We start from the raw sequence: 7,480 nt of genomic DNA, 5'->3' as shown, positions 1-7,480 counted from the left end.
GCAGGAGCGCTGGGCGGGGTCACGTGGGCCGGGGGGCGGGGTCTCTGCCATGGCCACTCCCCTCCCCTCCCCTGCCCTCCCCTCCCCTCCCCTGCCCTCCCCTCCCTCCTGACTCCCTTGTCCCCTTCCTCCCCTTTCATTTCCCTCTACATTTTAGATCCCTGGGAACTGCTGAGGCCTCTCCGTCTTCAGCTGTGGTTCCCACCATATGCGAGAGCGCGCACACGCCCTTGTTTGGACAAACACAAGCCTGTGGCGTTGGGGTCCGGTGACCCCCACAGCTGCGGTCAAGGTGCAGGGTCAGCGCCCCCACAGCCCTCTCTCCTCCCCATGTGGCTTTCCCTTCAGGAGCCTGGGGGCTGCCTCAGGAACCCTTGTCACAAGGATGTCACCCCCACTGTGCGCTGGAATCACCTGTGGAACTTTATCAAGACTGTGGATGCCCAGGTGACACCCAGAAATGCTGCTTCCGCAGATGCCCAGCCAGACTGAGCCCCATGATGTGGGGGTGGGGCCGCCTCTCCCTCTCCTGTGCCCACGGAGGGTCTGCAGACCGTGTGAAAATGCAGATTCTGACTCAGCAGGTGTGGTGTGGACCCCAGAGTCTGCCTCTAACAAGCTCCCAGGTGATGCTGATCGTCCTGCCCAAGGGGAGCACACTCTGAATAGCCAGACTGAGGGGGACCCGGTTCCCTTAGAGGATGGCCCTTCTCCCTACTCCTCTGCTGTGTCCTGGCCTTGAGTCTGTGGGCACCACACACAGAGCCCCAGGGTCCCCAAATCCAGGGGATTATTTCCTTTGTGACAGAGAAGCCCAACTGGGCATCTGTCTCCCCGGTGTTTTCACAGGTCTGGGGAGGTTGGACTGACTCCTGGCAGCAAGGCCCCAGAGATGACCCTGGGGTGAGAAAAGGGCAGGCCGGGTGATTACTGGTGAGGGACCGTCGGCCCATCCCTGGTTGTCCCCAGCCCAGCCTCTGCTTCCAGGGACAGAGACCCAGGACCAGGTGTCTCAGGAGCTCGGTTCCCAGGTGGGAAGGGGGTTTCCTGTGTCCTGGGAAGAGAGGATGTGGTGGGAGGTCGGGTGGCTGGGGTCCCCAGGAAGGTTTGGAGGAGACCCTCCCTCAGGGTCTGTTGGCTGAACTGTGGCCCAGAGACTGTCGATGTGCTCCTGAGAGTCCCGAGCAGCCTGTGTCCTCTGCCTGGGGGACTTTCCTGTAGTGTCCCTACCTCCCCCATGGGTGGTGCCGGACAGGAAATGGGGAGCTGTGCAGGGACCCCTGACAGATAAGGGAGCTCCTAGGGCTCCAGGTAGAGCGGACAGAACTGGCATGTGGGAGGGATTCAGAAGGGTCTGTTAGAGAAGGGATGGAAACCAGGCTCCTTCTCCACCTCCTTAGCCAAAGCCAGCTTCAGGGTGTAAGGTCCTTCAGGGTTTAATGTCTGCATGCCCCTATTTCGCCCCCTGGAGGCTGTTCTGGGGGCTGCATCAGGAATGCTGACCAGGCTCCCAAGGATGTGAGTGGGTCCCTGAGTCCTGGGCAGAGGTGAGGGACTGGTCAGCCTGGGTCCTGGTCCCTGGGTGTCCTAGACTGCCTGACTGCATCCCAGGGCAGCATGAGCCAGGGAGAGTACAGGCACTGCCAGAAGATTCCTGATCCTGTGTCAGAAGAATTGTCCACCCAGACGGATGTGCTCCCTCAGCAGGAGCTCTCTGTCCTCGAGATTTCAAGAAATGACCTAGTAGGGGTTTTTTGAGACTTTGGTGAAAAGGTACCGGCCTGGAGGGCTGGACACTACAATGCCTGTCTCCCCATCACAGCACTGGTGGGATTGCATCCATTGTGACCCTGTCTCTGCTCTGCTCTAGGTCTCCCCACAGGAACCAGGAGCTGGAGCGGCTTCACCCAGACACTCAGCTGAGGGATCCCAGGGCTGCCTCTGTGAAAGGGGAGGAGACCCTCAGACCAGGGGAAACACAGGCAAATGCTGGGTTCTCCTGTCCCGCCTGCCCAGTACTTTCCCCCTTGTTCCCCAGGACTCCTTGGGCTGCTGAGAAACCTTCAGGGAGACATAGCAGGTGTCCCCACAGACCAGGGACCCTCAGGATGAAGAGTCACCTCCTGACGTCTTTTGAGGTCAGAGTAGGGCTCTGAACTCCCCTGGTAGTAACTGCACCTGGGGTGGTGATCCAGAATTTGTGGCAGGTCAGATCTCTGAGAGAAGAGGAAGGACACAGCTACCCACCCAGGCCCTCTGGGGAGAGAAGTCAGTCACAGACAGAGATGGGAGGGGGTGTCCGTGTTCTGGGAGTGAATGGGGGTCTGACCTCTAACTGTAGGAGGCCCTTGTCGTCCCTCCTGAATCTAGGAGGGGGAAAGCCCTGCCAGCTTTACAGGGACAGACTCGGGTACGTGCTGCCCCCCTCCCATGCTGATGCCAGGGGCCTGGGTCTGCGGGGAAGAGGCTCCGACCCCAGGTGACCCGGGGGTGACTTCCATTGTGTGGTTCCCCTCATGCATTTAACGAGTATTTACTGGGCTTCTGTGACGTGTCAGGCCCTGGGCTGGGTCCTGGGAGCTCCACAGAGAACAGGACAGATGTGGGCCCTGGACTCGTGGGGTTTCCCTTGGAACAGGGCCATGGGCAGTCAGGAAATCATGGCACTGAGGAGTCAATTAGAATCGAGAGAAGGGCCAGGAAGGGAAAGTGTCTGGTGGGTCTGGAGGATGTGAAGGCGTCTTAGCTGATGGGGGGTCCCATGGAGCACTCCTGAGAAAGTGACCTGGGGCTGAGACCGGAAGTGTGAGTGGACCTTCGCCCCTCTAAGGGCAGAGGGTGTGGAGGGACTAGCTGCCCATAGAGGGACCAGTCTCAGCGGGCAGATGCCTGGCTGGCTAGAGGGGCTGACGGGGTCCAATGTGGGGAGCCTGGAGAGCCAGGAGGACGGTGACTGGGTGAGGCTGGGGAGGGTCAGACCCTGCTGGGCTGTGGGTGCTGAGGAAGGCGCCCAGGTGTAGAGCAGCTCTGCCGCCCTCTGGTGGACAAGGAGGGAAGTGTAGAAGGCCGAGTCAGGGTGCCCAGCCCCTCTGCATCGTTTATTCAACATCAATCTGTAGACATTTCACATGGATCGCATTCTCATGTTAATACTCCATCATATTCCGGCTTCATGAGTCCCAATCTCTGCTGCTGTAAGTACATTGTCCCTGTCTCTTCCCTCAGTAAACTGTCACCAAGCTCAGATTTCCAGGAATGTATATTGATGTGTTTGTCTCTGGTAAGTTATAGTGTGTGTGTCCCTGGGCGGCAGTGTGTGTGGCTGGAATGCTGGGTGGTGGGTCTGTGGGGAGAAGAAGGAGAAGCCGGGACCTGGGCGTGTCAAGAGGGGAGGGTCTGTGTCAGGGGGGCAGAAGGAGGAAGATGGACAAGTCAACTTTCCTTCTTACTCCCGGGACTTGGCATCAGCCCAGGGTTCTTGGCCCTGGGAACACACAGCACCACACACCTCTCTGTGTCCCTGGGCCAGGCGAGGTGGGAGCTGCTTCCTTCCCGTTCATCAGGACCTGGGCCTCCTGGGCCTCACAATGCTGAGACGGCTTCACACTCACGGTCTCCCCGGCACCTAGGAGGACCCCCACATTGAGGCCTGGGTTTCTCCTCTCCCCACTCCCCGTCCCTGGGGTTCTGTCCTGCACCTTCTCTCTGGGCCTCTGTGGCTGGCCTCGGCCGGTGGCCCCACCTGCTTCTGCTCCAGGCAGCTGCTCCTGTGGTCGCTGGCCCCTCACGATCTCTGGGCCCTCTAGCTGTCATTTGTGACAGAAGAGAGGTGAAGCTGAGATCGGCGTTCGTCCAGGTGCTGCACTTTCTGGACGCCCTGGAGTGATGCGTCAATGGAATCATTACCGTACCTCCTGGTAGAAATATTCCTCCCTTTGGAACTAACACTTCTAGGTCAGCAGCGCATAATGTCACAGGGACGGGAAACAGACATTTTGCTAGTGGATCGTGAGAGGTATAGAGAGTGGTGTCATTCCCATTTCCATCCCTCGATTCCTCGATGTGAGAATCCTGGCTGTGGGAGAAACAGCACAGACTGGACACAGACCCAGAGCATGCAGAGCCTCCTGGAGTTCCTCCCCCCAACCCTAGCTGGTGCTGTCCCTGAGTGTCCAAAGGGCCAATCCCACTTTTCTCTCAAGACAGCTGCTTCCGGATCGTATGATGCGTGAGCACACACATTGCTGCACTTCATTTGCTCTGAAGTGAGTCCCTTGATCGGAAGCAGTGCTGTGTGGGACACTGTGACAGTCGATAAGGCATTCTATGAATCCGTGGGTGGTCGTTTTGTCAGGAGCTTTGTGTGTAGGGAAGGCAAATCCGTATCCAGAGTGAGTGCCTATCCAGTAAGAACAAAACAGTGCTCCTTCCATGATGGAAATGGTCCAATGTCATCAACCTGCCAGCAGGCAGCGGTCTGGTCACCCTGGGGAATGGGGCCATATCGGGGGCCCAGCGTTGGTCTCTGAGCTGGCAGATGGAGCACTCAGTGGTGGCCATAGCTAGGTTGGCCTTGGTGAGCAGAAGTTCATGTTGCCGAACCTGTGCATAAACTCTACCTGCCCCGCCACCGTGGCCACTTTGCTCATGAGCCCCCGGGCAATGACAGGTTGGCTAGGGCAAGAGGCTGAGCGATAACCACGGAACAGGCCACGGATCCACTTAAGTATTAAAACCCTCCCATGCTAACATGCATGGTGAGTGTTCAAAAAGGTCTATCCACATACCTTTTTCCCAGACCTCCTTGTCACCAGTTTTCCAACCATGTTCCTTCCAAGTCCCTGGCCATGTAGCCAGATCATTGGCCACAGTCGGTATACAACCACATATCAGGCCATTTCTCCTTCCAAGCACAATGAACAACCCGGTGCACTGGCTGAAGCTCTGCCCATCGAGAGGATTTCCCTTCGCCCCTGCCCGTTAGGAATGTTCCAGAAAGGGGCTGTCGTGCTGCAGCTGTCCACGTCGAGTGCTATCTGCCTGGCACGCAGAACCATCTGTAAACCAGGCCCGAGGTTTCTCTCCCTCCATCAACTGATCATAGACGACTCGCCGTGAGGCCACAGGTGTGGCTGGGAGAGAGAAGGCAGTGTCGCAGGAGTGGGGAGTGTGGGCACCCGGGCCATTTCTTCACGTGCCACACGTGCCTTCAAGGCTGGCCAAGCTTGATCATCTCATTTCCCACTTGCACTTGATGAGGGAGCGCCGCTGTGTATGCCTGGCTTTATGGCCTGGTGTGTCACCCAGTCCACGATGGAATTAGTGTCAGTGCAGAGCCTCTGTCCAGTAACCTCCAGAGGCTCTGAGTATATTTCCTATTCCCCAGTGCATAGACCGCTTCGGTCACGTGGTAACTGGGTGGCCCGTGGTTAAGCATTTAGTCTGTACTAAGGTCCGGTGGCAGGCCAAAAGCTGTTTGTCGAAAGGAGAGCAGTTAGCGAGAGGATAGCAAGATTTTGCTTCACAAGCCTAAGGGGCCTGCACTGTGATTCACTTCTGTGGGCTTGCCAAGGGGTCCAAACACCAACCCTGGCCGCTCCAGCACCTCTGGACCTGCTGGGCTCCGTGGCCCAAATGGCAGAGCAGTTCACACAGAGGGGGACCTGCGGCAGAGCCTTCTCTTATTCTGGCAGCACTCAAAACTAGCAGCTTTTTGGGTCACTTGGTAAATGAGCCAGAGTAGCACCCCTAAATGGGGAACATGTTACCTCGAAATCCAAAGAGGCTCACTCGGTGTTGCAGTTTGTTTTGGGGTGGTACGAAGGGCAGGGTGCAGCAACTGATCCTTCAGTTTATCAGAGGTAGATTGGGGGCGCCTGGGTGGCTCAGATGGTTAAGCAACTGCCTTCAGCTCAGGTCATGAGGATCGAGTCCCACATCGGGCTCCCTGCTCAGCGGGGAGCCTGCTTCTCCCTCTCTCTCTGCCCCTCCCCCTGCTCATGCTCTCTCTCCCATTCTCTCTCTCAAATAAATAAATAAAATCTGGTGACTAACGTAACAATAAAATTTAAAATAAATAAATAAATAAAATCTTTAACAAAAAATAGAAGAGGTAGATTGATAGGTCCCTCCCTCCCGGACCCCTAGAAATTTCACTGAGGTAAAAGGCCCCTGAATTTTTGTTTGATTTATTTCCCATGTTCTGCACAGAAATGTCTTACCCAGAAGTCTAGAGTCGCTGCTAAGTTCTTGCTCACTGGGTCCAATCAGCATAATGTCATCCGTGCGAAAGGCCAGGGTGATGATCTTGTGAGAGGGAAAGGCAATCAAGATCCCTGTGAACTAAAGTATGACACAGGGCTGGGGAGTTGATGTGCCCCTGGAGTAGGACGGTGAAAATGCATTTCTGGCCCTGCCAGCTGAAAGCAAACTGACTCCAGTGGGTCTTTACTAACAGGTATGGAGGAAGAAGTATTTGCCAGATGGTTAGCTTCACACCAGGCACCATGGGAGGTGGTAATTTGCTCAAGCAAGGAAACCACGTCTGGTACAACACATAGCAGCAGCAACTGGAGTTACCACCTGGTTAAGCTTAGGATAATCCGTTGTCACTCTCGAAGACCCATGTGTCCTTCAAGTCCGTGATGCTGCACTAATCTCTGCAGTCCCTCGGGGAATGTGGTATTGCTTTCAGTTTACCATTTTCCTAAGTAGTTCTAGTGCTTTCCACTTGGCCTTTCCCACCATAATAGCCCTTACTCCACAGAGTGGGAACCAATGTGGGGATTCTGCTAGCTGTTGAGTATGACTGTGGGAAATAACCACAGGATTGGTTCAGCCTCCCCCCGCCCCCTGCCCAGGCCCACTGTGAGTTGGACCTGAGCTCAGACTCCATGGACCACCTGAGCTCCATAAGCCCCTCCTCTGACTGGTGGGCCACTGTGACATTTGAGTCCTCAGTTTAGAGCTCATGTCTTTCAGTGCCCCAAAGAGCTATTTGCTTTTCTCCAGTGACCATCAACTTGGTAAAAGGCCACAGGTCCCTCTGGGGAAGACTGGGAGAAAGGTTAACAGTATACATTTTTAGCAGCATACTGGGGCCCTTCCTCAAGGGGACCTGGCCCCTCCTTTATTCAAGGAGTTCTGGCTCTTTAAACTGGCTCAAGTCTGGGAATTGACTGAGGGCCATAAAACTCAGTTGCTATGATTCAAGATAGACTTTTGTTCACTTGACCTAGAACTCTCCTTAAACAGACCAAGTAAGAATTTAGTAGCTTCCCATCTATCTCATTTCTAGGAACATCATGATCACCTAGCCAACGTCATTGTCATTGTTCCCCGTGAATCTGACCATTCTGATTGCTGCTTTGGGTCTGCTGTCCATTATGGTGACATTGCATTTAGGTTTCCCAGTTCAGTGGCAGCAGCTTCCATTGTAATTTCTGACCTACAGAGAAGAGCAATCACAGAGCTGTTCAGG

This window comes from Mirounga angustirostris, unplaced genomic scaffold (genome assembly GCF_029215605.1).
Source record: "Mirounga angustirostris isolate CCGP_5_RB_7025 unplaced genomic scaffold, mMirAng1.0.hap1 SCAF_16, whole genome shotgun sequence".
Lineage (NCBI taxonomy): Eukaryota > Metazoa > Chordata > Mammalia > Carnivora > Phocidae > Mirounga > Mirounga angustirostris.
This window is presented reverse-complemented; position numbering follows the sequence as displayed.